This window comes from Calonectris borealis, chromosome 20, assembly GCF_964195595.1.
Source record: "Calonectris borealis chromosome 20, bCalBor7.hap1.2, whole genome shotgun sequence".
Classification (NCBI taxonomy): domain Eukaryota; kingdom Metazoa; phylum Chordata; class Aves; order Procellariiformes; family Procellariidae; genus Calonectris; species Calonectris borealis.
In genome coordinates, this window is record NC_134331.1 from 7,923,216 (window position 1) to 7,937,931 (window position 14,716).

Here is a 14,716-nt window from a genome sequence, read left to right on the forward strand (position 1 = left end):
ATCTGAGGGCCAGCATCAACCTTGAGTCCTGGCTATACTCTCTTGGAGCCCCATGTGGTGGTGGCCGCTTCGGAGCTTGGCTCTGAAGAGGGTAAGGGCTACGTTGACGTTAGTTGCGAGATGATACGCAGAGCCCTGATGTTGGTGGGGCTTAGAAAGGGCTGCCAAGTGAGCGTGAGTGCCAGCATCAATCTTGAGTCCTGGTAGTTCTGTGCCTGAGCCCCAGGAGGTGAGTGGCCGCTGCGGAGCTTGACTCTGATGAGGGCAAGGGATAGTTTGAGGTAAGGCGCGAGAACAAGCCACAGAGCCCCCGTGTTGGTGGGGCTGCCATGCGAGAGTGAGTGCCAGCATCAACCATGATCCTGGCTACTTCTGTGCCTGAGCCCCATGTGGTGGGTGGCCGTTTCAGAACTTGACTCTGCGGAGGGTAAGGGCTAGGTTGAGGTTAGGTGCGAGAACAGAGTCAGCGCCCCGGTGTTGGTGGAGGAGAGAAGGGCCTGCCAAGCGAATGTGGGGACCGGCATCAACCTTGAGTCCTGGCTACTTCTGTGCCTGAGCCCCAGGAGGTGAGTGGCCGGTGCGGAGCTTGGCTCTGATGAGGGCAAGGGATAGCTGGATGTTAGGCGGGTAAAGAACCACAGAGCCCCGGTGTTGGGGGGGACTGAGAAGGGCCTGTCAATGGATGGGGAGGGCCAGCATTGGCTTTGAGTCCTGGCTACTTCTGTGCCGGAGCCCCATGTGGTGGGTGGCCGCTTTGGAGCTAGGCTCTGATGAGGGTAAGGGCTCGGTTGACTTTAGGAGGGAGAAGGAACACAGAGCCCCATGTTGGTGGGGCTGAGGAGGGGCTGCCAAGGGAAGGTGAGGGCCAGCATCAACCTTGAGTCCTGGCTACTCTGTCCCTGAGCCCCAGGAGATGGGTCAGCCTTTAGGAGCTTAGCGCTGAGGAGGGGAAGCGATAGGTTGACGTTGGGAGGCAGAATAAACACAGAGCCCCGGTGTTGGTGGGGCTGAGGAGGGGCTGCCAGGGGAGGTGAGGGCAAGTAGAAGCCTTCAGTTCTGGCTACTTCTGTGCCTGATCCCCATTTGGTGCATGGCCGCTTTGAAGTTGGGCTCTGATGAGGGTGAGGGATAGGTTGAGGTCAGGAGAGATAACAAAAGCAGCGCCCTGGTGTTGGGGGGCTGAGGAGAACCTGCCAAGCGAGCGTGAGTGCCAGCATCGACCTTGAGGCCTGGCTACTCTGTCCCTCAGCCCCATGAGGTGGGTCGGCGCTTTGGAGCTTAGGCTCTGATAAGGGCAAGGGATAGCTTGAGTTTAGGCGCGAGAAGAAGACACAGAGCCCCCGTGTTGGTGGGGCTGCCACGCGAGAGTGAGTGCCAGCATCACCCTTGAGCCCTGGCTACTTCCGTGCCTGAGCCCCATGAGGTGGGTGGCTGCTTTGGAGCTGGGTCTGATGAGGGTAAGGGCTCGGTTGACTTTAGGAGGGAGAACAAACACAGTGCCCCAGTGTTGATGGGGCTGAGGAGGGGCTGCCAAGGGAAGGTGAGGGCAAGTAGAAGCCTTCAGTTCTGGCAACTTCTGTGCCTGAGCCCCACGTGGTGGATGGCCGCTTCGGAGCTGGGTATCCATGTTGAGGGTAAGGGCTAGGTTGAAGTTAAGTGCGAGAACAGACACAGAGCCCCGGTGTTGGTGGGGCTGAGGAGGGGCTGCCAAGGCAAGGTGAGGGCCAGCATCGACCTTGAGTCCTGGCTACTCTGTCCCTGAGCCCCAGGAGATGGGTCGGCGTTTAGGAGCTTAGCGCTGAGGAGGGGAAGGGATAGGTTGACGTTGGGAGGCGTAACAAACAGAGAGCCCTGGTGTTGGTGGCGCTGAGAAAGGGCTGCTAAGCGAGCGTGAGTGCCAGTATCAACCTTGACTGCTGTCTACTTCTGTGCCTGAGCCCATGAGGTGAGTGGCCGCTTCAGAGCTTTGCTCTGAGGAAGGGAAGGGCTAGGTTGACATTAGGTGCGAGAACAGACAGAGAGCCCCAGTGTTGGTGGGGCTGGTAAACGAATCTGAGGGCCAGCATCAACCTTGAGTCCTGGCTATACTCTCTTGGAGCCCCATGTGGTGGTGGCCGCTTCGGAGCTTGGCTCTGAAGAGGGTGAGGGCTACGTTGACGTTAGTTGCGAGATGATACACAGAGCCCTGATGTTGGTGGGGCTTAGAAAGGGCTGCCAAGTGAGCGTGAGTGCCAGCATCAATCTTGAGTCCTGGTAGTTCTGTGCCTGAGCCCCAGGAGGTGAGTGGCCGCTGCGGAGCTTGACTCTGATGAGGGCAAGGGATAGTTTGAGGTAAGGCGCGAGAACAAGCCACAGAGCCCCCGTGTTGGTGGGGCTGCCATGCGAGAGTGAGTGCCAGCATCAACCATGATCCTGGCTACTTCTGTGCCTGAGCCCCATGTGGTGGGTGGCCGTTTCAGAACTTAACTCTGCGGAGGGTAAGGGCTAGGTTGAGGTTAGGTGCGAGAACAGAGTCAGCGCCCCGGTGTTGGTGGAGGAGAGAAGGGCCTGCCAAGCGAATGTGGGGACCGGCATCAACCTTGAGTCCTGGCTACTTCTGTGCCTGAGCCCCAGGAGGTGAGTGGCCGGTGCGGAGCTTGGCTCTGATGAGGGCAAGGGATAGCTGGATGTTAGGCGGGTAAAGAACCACAGAGCCCCGGTGTTGGGGGGGACTGAGAAGGGCCTGTCAATGGATGGGGAGGGCCAGCATTGGCTTTGAGTCCTGGCTGCTTCTGTGCTGGAGCCCCATGTGGTGGGTGGCCGCTTTGGAGCTAGGCTCTGATGAGGGTAAGGGCTCGGTTGACTTTAGGAGGGAGAAGGAACACAGAGCCCCATGTTGGTGGGGCTGAGGAGGGGCTGCCAAGGGAAGGTGAGGGCCAGCATCAACCTTGAGTCCTGGCTACTCTGTCCCTGAGCCCCAGGAGATGGGTCAGCCTTTAGGAGCTTAGCGCTGAGGAGGGGAAGCGATAGGTTGACGTTGGGAGGCAGAATAAACACAGAGCCCCGGTGTTGGTGGGGCTGAGGAGGGGCTGCCAGGGGAGGTGAGGGCAAGTAGAAGCCTTCAGTTCTGGCTACTTCTGTGCCTGATCCCCATTTGGTGCATGGCCGCTTTGAAGTTGGGCTCTGATGAGGGTGAGGGATAGGTTGAGGTCAGGAGAGATAACAAAAGCAGCGCCCTGGTGTTGGGGGGCTGAGGAGAACCTGCCAAGCGAGCGTGAGTGCCAGCATCGACCTTGAGGCCTGGCTACTCTGTCCCTCAGCCCCATGAGGTGGGTCGGCGCTTTGGAGCTTAGGCTCTGATAAGGGCAAGGGATAGCTTGAGTTTAGGCGCGAGAAGAAGACACAGAGCCCCCGTGTTGGTGGGGCTGCCACGCGAGAGTGAGTGCCAGCATCACCCTTGAGCCCTGGCTACTTCCGTGCCTGAGCCCCATGAGGTGGGTGGCTGCTTTGGAGCTGGGTCTGATGAGGGTAAGGGCTCGGTTGACTTTAGGAGGGAGAACAAACACAGTGCCCCAGTGTTGATGGGGCTGAGGAGGGGCTGCCAAGGGAAGGTGAGGGCAAGTAGAAGCCTTCAGTTCTGGCAACTTCTGTGCCTGAGCCCCACGTGGTGGATGGCCGCTTCGGAGCTGGGTATCCATGTTGAGGGTAAGGGCTAGGTTGAAGTTAAGTGCGAGAACAGACACAGAGCCCCGGTGTTGGTGGGGCTGAGGAGGGGCTGCCAAGGCAAGGTGAGGGCCAGCATCGACCTTGAGTCCTGGCTACTCTGTCCCTGAGCCCCAGGAGATGGGTCGGCGTTTAGGAGCTTAGCGCTGAGGAGGGGAAGGGATAGGTTGACGTTGGGAGGCGTAACAAACAGAGAGCCCTGGTGTTGGTGGCGCTGAGAAAGGGCTGCTAAGCGAGCGTGAGTGCCAGTATCAACCTTGACTGCTGTCTACTTCTGTGCCTGAGCCCATGAGGTGAGTGGCCGCTTCAGAGCTTTGCTCTGAGGAAGGGAAGGGCTAGGTTGACATTAGGTGCGAGAACAGACAGAGAGCCCCAGTGTTGGTGGGGCTGGTAAACGAATCTGAGGGCCAGCATCAACCTTGAGTCCTGGCTATACTCTCTTGGAGCCCCATGTGGTGGTGGCCGCTTCGGAGCTTGGCTCTGAAGAGGGTGAGGGCTACGTTGACGTTAGTTGCGAGATGATACACAGAGCCCTGATGTTGGTGGGGCTTAGAAAGGGCTGCCAAGTGAGCGTGAGTGCCAGCATCAATCTTGAGTCCTGGTAGTTCTGTGCCTGAGCCCCAGGAGGTGAGTGGCCGCTGCGGAGCTTGACTCTGATGAGGGCAAGGGATAGTTTGAGGTAAGGCGCGAGAACAAGCCACAGAGCCCCCGTGTTGGTGGGGCTGCCATGCGAGAGTGAGTGCCAGCATCAACCATGATCCTGGCTACTTCTGTGCCTGAGCCCCATGTGGTGGGTGGCCGTTTCAGAACTTAACTCTGCGGAGGGTAAGGGCTAGGTTGAGGTTAGGTGCGAGAACAGAGTCAGCGCCCCGGTGTTGGTGGAGGAGAGAAGGGCCTGCCAAGCGAATGTGGGGACCGGCATCAACCTTGAGTCCTGGCTACTTCTGTGCCTGAGCCCCAGGAGGTGAGTGGCCGGTGCGGAGCTTGGCTCTGATGAGGGCAAGGGATAGCTGGATGTTAGGCGGGTAAAGAACCACAGAGCCCCGGTGTTGGGGGGGACTGAGAAGGGCCTGTCAATGGATGGGGAGGGCCAGCATTGGCTTTGAGTCCTGGCTGCTTCTGTGCTGGAGCCCCATGTGGTGGGTGGCCGCTTTGGAGCTAGGCTCTGATGAGGGTAAGGGCTCGGTTGACTTTAGGAGGGAGAAGGAACACAGAGCCCCATGTTGGTGGGGCTGAGGAGGGGCTGCCAAGGGAAGGTGAGGGCCAGCATCAACCTTGAGTCCTGGCTACTCTGTCCCTGAGCCCCAGGAGATGGGTCAGCCTTTAGGAGCTTAGCGCTGAGGAGGGGAAGCGATAGGTTGACGTTGGGAGGCAGAATAAACACAGAGCCCCGGTGTTGGTGGGGCTGAGGAGGGGCTGCCAGGGGAGGTGAGGGCAAGTAGAAGCCTTCAGTTCTGGCTACTTCTGTGCCTGATCCCCATTTGGTGCATGGCCGCTTTGAAGTTGGGCTCTGATGAGGGTGAGGGATAGGTTGAGGTCAGGAGAGATAACAAAAGCAGCGCCCTGGTGTTGGGGGGCTGAGGAGAACCTGCCAAGCGAGCGTGAGTGCCAGCATCGACCTTGAGGCCTGGCTACTCTGTCCCTCAGCCCCATGAGGTGGGTCGGCGCTTTGGAGCTTAGGCTCTGATAAGGGCAAGGGATAGCTTGAGTTTAGGCGCGAGAAGAAGACACAGAGCCCCCGTGTTGGTGGGGCTGCCACGCGAGAGTGAGTGCCAGCATCACCCTTGAGCCCTGGCTACTTCCGTGCCTGAGCCCCATGAGGTGGGTGGCTGCTTTGGAGCTGGGTCTGATGAGGGTAAGGGCTCGGTTGACTTTAGGAGGGAGAACAAACACAGTGCCCCAGTGTTGATGGGGCTGAGGAGGGGCTGCCAAGGGAAGGTGAGGGCAAGTAGAAGCCTTCAGTTCTGGCAACTTCTGTGCCTGAGCCCCACGTGGTGGATGGCCGCTTCGGAGCTGGGTATCCATGTTGAGGGTAAGGGCTAGGTTGAAGTTAAGTGCGAGAACAGACACAGAGCCCCGGTGTTGGTGGGGCTGAGGAGGGGCTGCCAAGGCAAGGTGAGGGCCAGCATCGACCTTGAGTCCTGGCTACTCTGTCCCTGAGCCCCAGGAGATGGGTCGGCGTTTAGGAGCTTAGCGCTGAGGAGGGGAAGGGATAGGTTGACGTTGGGAGGCGTAACAAACAGAGAGCCCTGGTGTTGGTGGCGCTGAGAAAGGGCTGCTAAGCGAGCGTGAGTGCCAGTATCAACCTTGACTGCTGTCTACTTCTGTGCCTGAGCCCATGAGGTGAGTGGCCGCTTCAGAGCTTTGCTCTGAGGAAGGGAAGGGCTAGGTTGACATTAGGTGCGAGAACAGACAGAGAGCCCCAGTGTTGGTGGGGCTGGTAAACGAATCTGAGGGCCAGCATCAACCTTGAGTCCTGGCTATACTCTCTTGGAGCCCCATGTGGTGGTGGCCGCTTCGGAGCTTGGCTCTGAAGAGGGTAAGGGCTACGTTGACGTTAGTTGCGAGATGATACGCAGAGCCCTGATGTTGGTGGGGCTTAGAAAGGGCTGCCAAGTGAGCGTGAGTGCCAGCATCAATCTTGAGTCCTGGTAGTTCTGTGCCTGAGCCCCAGGAGGTGAGTGGCCGCTGCGGAGCTTGACTCTGATGAGGGCAAGGGATAGTTTGAGGTAAGGCGCGAGAACAAGCCACAGAGCCCCCGTGTTGGTGGGGCTGCCATGCGAGAGTGAGTGCCAGCATCAACCATGATCCTGGCTACTTCTGTGCCTGAGCCCCATGTGGTGGGTGGCCGTTTCAGAACTTGACTCTGCGGAGGGTAAGGGCTAGGTTGAGGTTAGGTGCGAGAACAGAGTCAGCGCCCCGGTGTTGGTGGAGGAGAGAAGGGCCTGCCAAGCGAATGTGGGGACCGGCATCAACCTTGAGTCCTGGCTACTTCTGTGCCTGAGCCCCAGGAGGTGAGTGGCCGGTGCGGAGCTTGGCTCTGATGAGGGCAAGGGATAGCTGGATGTTAGGCGGGTAAAGAACCACAGAGCCCCGGTGTTGGGGGGGACTGAGAAGGGCCTGTCAATGGATGGGGAGGGCCAGCATTGGCTTTGAGTCCTGGCTGCTTCTGTGCTGGAGCCCCATGTGGTGGGTGGCCGCTTTGGAGCTAGGCTCTGATGAGGGTAAGGGCTCGGTTGACTTTAGGAGGGAGAAGGAACACAGAGCCCCATGTTGGTGGGGCTGAGGAGGGGCTGCCAAGGGAAGGTGAGGGCCAGCATCAACCTTGAGTCCTGGCTACTCTGTCCCTGAGCCCCAGGAGATGGGTCAGCCTTTAGGAGCTTAGCGCTGAGGAGGGGAAGCGATAGGTTGACGTTGGGAGGCAGAATAAACACAGAGCCCCGGTGTTGGTGGGGCTGAGGAGGGGCTGCCAGGGGAGGTGAGGGCAAGTAGAAGCCTTCAGTTCTGGCTACTTCTGTGCCTGATCCCCATTTGGTGCATGGCCGCTTTGAAGTTGGGCTCTGATGAGGGTGAGGGATAGGTTGAGGTCAGGAGAGATAACAAAAGCAGCGCCCTGGTGTTGGGGGGCTGAGGAGAACCTGCCAAGCGAGCGTGAGTGCCAGCATCGACCTTGAGGCCTGGCTACTCTGTCCCTCAGCCCCATGAGGTGGGTCGGCGCTTTGGAGCTTAGGCTCTGATAAGGGCAAGGGATAGCTTGAGTTTAGGCGCGAGAAGAAGACACAGAGCCCCCGTGTTGGTGGGGCTGCCACGCGAGAGTGAGTGCCAGCATCACCCTTGAGCCCTGGCTACTTCCGTGCCTGAGCCCCATGAGGTGGGTGGCTGCTTTGGAGCTGGGTCTGATGAGGGTAAGGGCTCGGTTGACTTTAGGAGGGAGAACAAACACAGTGCCCCAGTGTTGATGGGGCTGAGGAGGGGCTGCCAAGGGAAGGTGAGGGCAAGTAGAAGCCTTCAGTTCTGGCAACTTCTGTGCCTGAGCCCCACGTGGTGGATGGCCGCTTCGGAGCTGGGTATCCATGTTGAGGGTAAGGGCTAGGTTGAAGTTAAGTGCGAGAACAGACACAGAGCCCCGGTGTTGGTGGGGCTGAGGAGGGGCTGCCAAGGCAAGGTGAGGGCCAGCATCGACCTTGAGTCCTGGCTACTCTGTCCCTGAGCCCCAGGAGATGGGTCGGCGTTTAGGAGCTTAGCGCTGAGGAGGGGAAGGGATAGGTTGACGTTGGGAGGCGTAACAAACAGAGAGCCCTGGTGTTGGTGGCGCTGAGAAAGGGCTGCTAAGCGAGCGTGAGTGCCAGTATCAACCTTGACTGCTGTCTACTTCTGTGCCTGAGCCCATGAGGTGAGTGGCCGCTTCAGAGCTTTGCTCTGAGGAAGGGAAGGGCTAGGTTGACATTAGGTGCGAGAACAGACAGAGAGCCCCAGTGTTGGTGGGGCTGGTAAACGAATCTGAGGGCCAGCATCAACCTTGAGTCCTGGCTATACTCTCTTGGAGCCCCATGTGGTGGTGGCCGCTTCGGAGCTTGGCTCTGAAGAGGGTAAGGGCTACGTTGACGTTAGTTGCGAGATGATACGCAGAGCCCTGATGTTGGTGGGGCTTAGAAAGGGCTGCCAAGTGAGCGTGAGTGCCAGCATCAATCTTGAGTCCTGGTAGTTCTGTGCCTGAGCCCCAGGAGGTGAGTGGCCGCTGCGGAGCTTGACTCTGATGAGGGCAAGGGATAGTTTGAGGTAAGGCGCGAGAACAAGCCACAGAGCCCCCGTGTTGGTGGGGCTGCCATGCGAGAGTGAGTGCCAGCATCAACCATGATCCTGGCTACTTCTGTGCCTGAGCCCCATGTGGTGGGTGGCCGTTTCAGAACTTGACTCTGCGGAGGGTAAGGGCTAGGTTGAGGTTAGGTGCGAGAACAGAGTCAGCGCCCCGGTGTTGGTGGAGGAGAGAAGGGCCTGCCAAGCGAATGTGGGGACCGGCATCAACCTTGAGTCCTGGCTACTTCTGTGCCTGAGCCCCAGGAGGTGAGTGGCCGGTGCGGAGCTTGGCTCTGATGAGGGCAAGGGATAGCTGGATGTTAGGCGGGTAAAGAACCACAGAGCCCCGGTGTTGGGGGGGACTGAGAAGGGCCTGTCAATGGATGGGGAGGGCCAGCATTGGCTTTGAGTCCTGGCTACTTCTGTGCCGGAGCCCCATGTGGTGGGTGGCCGCTTTGGAGCTAGGCTCTGATGAGGGTAAGGGCTCGGTTGACTTTAGGAGGGAGAAGGAACACAGAGCCCCATGTTGGTGGGGCTGAGGAGGGGCTGCCAAGGGAAGGTGAGGGCCAGCATCAACCTTGAGTCCTGGCTACTCTGTCCCTGAGCCCCAGGAGATGGGTCAGCCTTTAGGAGCTTAGCGCTGAGGAGGGGAAGCGATAGGTTGACGTTGGGAGGCAGAATAAACACAGAGCCCCGGTGTTGGTGGGGCTGAGGAGGGGCTGCCAGGGGAGGTGAGGGCAAGTAGAAGCCTTCAGTTCTGGCTACTTCTGTGCCTGATCCCCATTTGGTGCATGGCCGCTTTGAAGTTGGGCTCTGATGAGGGTGAGGGATAGGTTGAGGTCAGGAGAGATAACAAAAGCAGCGCCCTGGTGTTGGGGGGCTGAGGAGAACCTGCCAAGCGAGCGTGAGTGCCAGCATCGACCTTGAGGCCTGGCTACTCTGTCCCTCAGCCCCATGAGGTGGGTCGGCGCTTTGGAGCTTAGGCTCTGATAAGGGCAATGGATAGCTTGAGTTTAGGCGCGAGAAGAAGACACAGAGCCCCCGTGTTGGTGGGGCTGCCACGCGAGAGTGAGTGCCAGCATCACCCTTGAGCCCTGGCTACTTCCGTGCCTGAGCCCCATGAGGTGGGTGGCTGCTTTGGAGCTGGGTCTGATGAGGGTAAGGGCTCGGTTGACTTTAGGAGGGAGAACAAACACAGTGCCCCAGTGTTGATGGGGCTGAGGAGGGGCTGCCAAGGGAAGGTGAGGGCAAGTAGAAGCCTTCAGTTCTGGCAACTTCTGTGCCTGAGCCCCACGTGGTGGATGGCCGCTTCGGAGCTGGGTATCCATGTTGAGGGTAAGGGCTAGGTTGAAGTTAAGTGCGAGAACAGACACAGAGCCCCGGTGTTGGTGGGGCTGAGGAGGGGCTGCCAAGGCAAGGTGAGGGCCAGCATCGACCTTGAGTCCTGGCTACTCTGTCCCTGAGCCCCAGGAGATGGGTCGGCGTTTAGGAGCTTAGCGCTGAGGAGGGGAAGGGATAGGTTGACGTTGGGAGGCGTAACAAACAGAGAGCCCTGGTGTTGGTGGCGCTGAGAAAGGGCTGCTAAGCGAGCGTGAGTGCCAGCATCAATCTTGAGTCCTGGTAGTTCTGTGCCTGAGCCCCAGGAGGTGAGTGGCCGCTGCGGAGCTTGACTCTGATGAGGGCAAGGGATAGTTTGAGGTAAGGCGCGAGAACAAGCCACAGAGCCCCCGTGTTGGTGGGGCTGCCATGCGAGAGTGAGTGCCAGCATCAACCATGATCCTGGCTACTTCTGTGCCTGAGCCCCATGTGGTGGGTGGCCGTTTCAGAACTTGACTCTGCGGAGGGTAAGGGCTAGGTTGAGGTTAGGTGCGAGAACAGAGTCAGCGCCCCGGTGTTGGTGGAGGAGAGAAGGGCCTGCCAAGCGAATGTGGGGACCGGCATCAACCTTGAGTCCTGGCTACTTCTGTGCCTGAGCCCCAGGAAGTGAGTGGCCGGTGCGGAGCTTGGCTCTGATGAGGGCAAGGGATAGCTGGATGTTAGGCGGGTAAAGAACCACAGAGCCCCGGTGTTGGGGGGACTGAGAAGGGCCTGTCAATGGATGGGGAGGGCCAGCATTGGCTTTGAGTCCTGGCTACTTCTGTGCCGGAGCCCCATGTGGTGTGTGGCCGCTTTGGAGCTAGGCTCTGATGAGGGTAAGGGCTCGGTTGACTTTAGGAGGGAGAAGGAACACAGAGCCCCATGTTGGTGGGGCTGAGGAGGGGCTGCCAAGGGAAGGTGAGGGCCAGCATCAACCTTGAGTCCTGGCTACTCTGTCCCTGAGCCCCAGGAGATGGGTCAGCCTTTAGGAGCTTAGCGCTGAGGAGGGGAAGCGATAGGTTGACGTTGGGAGGCAGAATAAACACAGAGCCCCGGTGTTGGTGGGGCTGAGGAGGGGCTGCCAGGGGAGGTGAGGGCAAGTAGCAGCCTTCAGTTCTGGCTACTTCTGTGCCTGATCCCCATTTGGTGCATGGCCGCTTTGAAGTTGGGCTCTGATGAGGGTGAGGGATAGGTTGAGGTCAGGAGAGATAACAAAAGCAGCGCCCTGGTGTTGGGGGGCTGAGGAGAACCTGCCAAGCGAGCGTGAGTGCCAGCATCGACCTTGAGGCCTGGCTACTCTGTCCCTCAGCCCCATGAGGTGGGTCGGCGCTTTGGAGCTTAGGCTCTGATAAGGGCAAGGGATAGCTTGAGTTTAGGCGGGAGAAGAAGACACAGAGCCCCCGTGTTGGTGGGGCTGCCACGCGAGAGTGAGTGCCAGCATCACCCTTGAGCCCTGGCTACTTCCGTGCCTGAGCCCCATGAGGTGGGTGGCTGCTTTGGAGCTGGGTCTGATGAGGGTAAGGGCTCGGTTGACTTTAGGAGGGAGAACAAACACAGTGCCCCAGTGTTGATGGGGCTGAGGAGGGGCTGCCAAGGGAAGGTGAGGGCAAGTAGAAGCCTTCAGTTCTGGCAACTTCTGTGCCTGAGCCCCACGTGGTGGATGGCCGCTTCGGAGCTGGGTATCCATGTTGAGGGTAAGGGCTAGGTTGAAGTTAAGTGCGAGAACAGACACAGAGCCCCGGTGTTGGTGGGGCTGAGGAGGGGCTGCCAAGGCAAGGTGAGGGCCAGCATCGACCTTGAGTCCTGGCTACTCTGTCCCTGAGCCCCAGGAGATGGGTCGGCGTTTAGGAGCTTAGCGCTGAGGAGGGGAAGGGATAGGTTGACGTTGGGAGGCGTAACAAACAGAGAGCCCTGGTGTTGGTGGCGCTGAGAAAGGGCTGCTAAGCGAGCGTGAGTGCCAGTATCAACCTTGACTGCTGTCTACTTCTGTGCCTGAGCCCATGAGGTGAGTGGCCGCTTCAGAGCTTTGCTCTGAGGAAGGGAAGGGCTAGGTTGACATTAGGTGCGAGAACAGACAGAGAGCCCCAGTGTTGGTGGGGCTGGTAAACGAATCTGAGGGCCAGCATCAACCTTGAGTCCTGGCTATACTCTCTTGGAGCCCCATGTGGTGGTGGCCGCTTCGGAGCTTGGCTCTGAAGAGGGTGAGGGCTACGTTGACGTTAGTTGCGAGATGATACGCAGAGCCCTGATGTTGGTGGGGCTTAGAAAGGGCTGCCAAGTGAGCGTGAGTGCCAGCATCAATCTTGAGTCCTGGTAGTTCTGTGCCTGAGCCCCAGGAGGTGAGTGGCCGCTGCGGAGCTTGACTCTGATGAGGGCAAGGGATAGTTTGAGGTAAGGCGCGAGAACAAGCCACAGAGCCCCCGTGTTGGTGGGGCTGCCATGCGAGAGTGAGTGCCAGCATCAACCATGATCCTGGCTACTTCTGTGCCTGAGCCCCATGTGGTGGGTGGCCGTTTCAGAACTTGACTCTGCGGAGGGTAAGGGCTAGGTTGAGGTTAGGTGCGAGAACAGAGTCAGCGCCCCGGTGTTGGTGGAGGAGAGAAGGGCCTGCCAAGCGAATGTGGGGACCGGCATCAACCTTGAGTCCTGGCTACTTCTGTGCCTGAGCCCCAGGAGGTGAGTGGCCGGTGCGGAGCTTGGCTCTGATGAGGGCAAGGGATAGCTGGATGTTAGGCGGGTAAAGAACCACAGAGCCCCGGTGTTGGGGGGGACTGAGAAGGGCCTGTCAATGGATGGGGAGGGCCAGCATTGGCTTTGAGTCCTGGCTACTTCTGTGCCTGAGCCCCATGTGGTGGGTGGCCGCTTTGGAGCTAGGCTCTGATGAGGGTAAGGGCTCGGTTGACTTTAGGAGGGAGAAGGAACACAGAGCCCCATGTTGGTGGGGCTGAGGAGGGGCTGCCAAGGGAAGGTGAGGGCCAGCATCAACCTTGAGTCCTGGCTACTCTGTCCCTGAGCCCCAGGAGATGGGTCAGCCTTTAGGAGCTTAGCGCTGAGGAGGGGAAGCGATAGGTTGACGTTGGGAGGCAGAATAAACACAGAGCCCCGGTGTTGGTGGGGCTGAGGAGGGGCTGCCAGGGGAGGTGAGGGCAAGTAGAAGCCTTCAGTTCTGGCTACTTCTGTGCCTGATCCCCATTTGGTGCATGGCCGCTTTGAAGTTGGGCTCTGATGAGGGTGAGGGATAGGTTGAGGTCAGGAGAGATAACAAAAGCAGCGCCCTGGTGTTGGGGGGCTGAGGAGAACCTGCCAAGCGAGCGTGAGTGCCAGCATCGACCTTGAGGCCTGGCTACTCTGTCCCTCAGCCCCATGAGGTGGGTCGGCGCTTTGGAGCTTAGGCTCTGATAAGGGCAAGGGATAGCTTGAGTTTAGGCGCGAGAAGAAGACACAGAGCCCCCGTGTTGGTGGGGCTGCCACGCGAGAGTGAGTGCCAGCATCACCCTTGAGCCCTGGCTACTTCCGTGCCTGAGCCCCATGAGGTGGGTGGCTGCTTTGGAGCTGGGTCTGATGAGGGTAAGGGCTCGGTTGACTTTAGGAGGGAGAAGGAACACAGAGCCCCATGTTGGTGGGGCTGAGGAGGGGCTGCCAAGCGAGCGTGAGTGCCAGCATCAACCTTGAGTCCTGGCTACTCTGTCCCTCAGCCCCATGAGGTTGGTCGGCGCTTTGGAGCTTAGGCTCTGATAAGGGCAAGGGATAGCTTGAGTTTAGGCGCGAGAAGAAGACACAGAGCCCCCGTGTTGGTGGGTCTGCCACGCGAGACTGAGTGCCAGCATCACCCTTGAGCCCTGGCTACTTCCGTGCCTGAGCCCCATGAGGTGGGTGGCCGCTTTGGAGCTTGGCTCTGATGAGGGCAAGGGATAGCTGGATGTTAGGCGGGAAAAGAGCCACAGAGCCCCGGTGTTGGGGGGGACTGAGAAGGGCCTGTCAATGGATGGGGAGGGCCAGCATTGGCTTTGAGTCCTGGCTACTTCTGTGCCGGAGCCCCATGTGGTGGGTGGCCGCTTTGGAGCTAGGCTCTGATGAGGGTAAGGGCTCGGTTGACTTTAGGAGGGAGAATTAACACAGAGCCCCATGTTGGTGGGGCTGAGGAGGGGCTGCCAAGGGAAGGTGAGGGCCAGCATCAACCTTGAGTCCTGGCTACTCTGTCCCTGAGCCCCAGGAGATGGGTTGGCGCTTGGGAGCTTCGCTCGGATGATGGTGAGGGATACGTTGACTTTAGGAGGGATAATAAACACAGAGCCCCGGTGTTCGTGGGGATGAGTAGAGGCAGCCAAGGCAAGGTTAGTGCCAGCATCCACCTTGACTGCTGGCTACTTCTGTGCCTGAGCCGCAGGAGGTGAGTGGCCGCTGCGGAGCTTAGCATGATGAGGGTAAGAGCTAGGTTGAGGTTCTGCGTTAGATAACGCCACCGACCACATGGCGCGCCAACAGAGGTAGCCCTCTTCGCGGCCCCGACAACAGCGGCCCCCTCCCTTAGTTCTCCCAGCTACATGTCGGCCTATGCCTTATTGTCACCAGAGCCCATTTCTAAAACGGCTTCCCACCAGATGGCGCTCCAACACAGAAGGAACCAGCATTGAAAGCTGTTTCCTGCTCTTGCGTTTCATGGGGGCTGTGCTCTCGCTCTACCGCCCATCCCTCAACCTTGCCACAGCCCAACTGCAAAGCAGTCAATCGCCCCTTCGGGCTCCCATACACAAATAGGCAGGACAGAAACATGTTGGCTGCTCTCATCTTCCCTTGATAGACCCTTCTCAGACGTCCAGGACCCAGCCACCTCCAGCACCCCAAATGCACCATATCCACC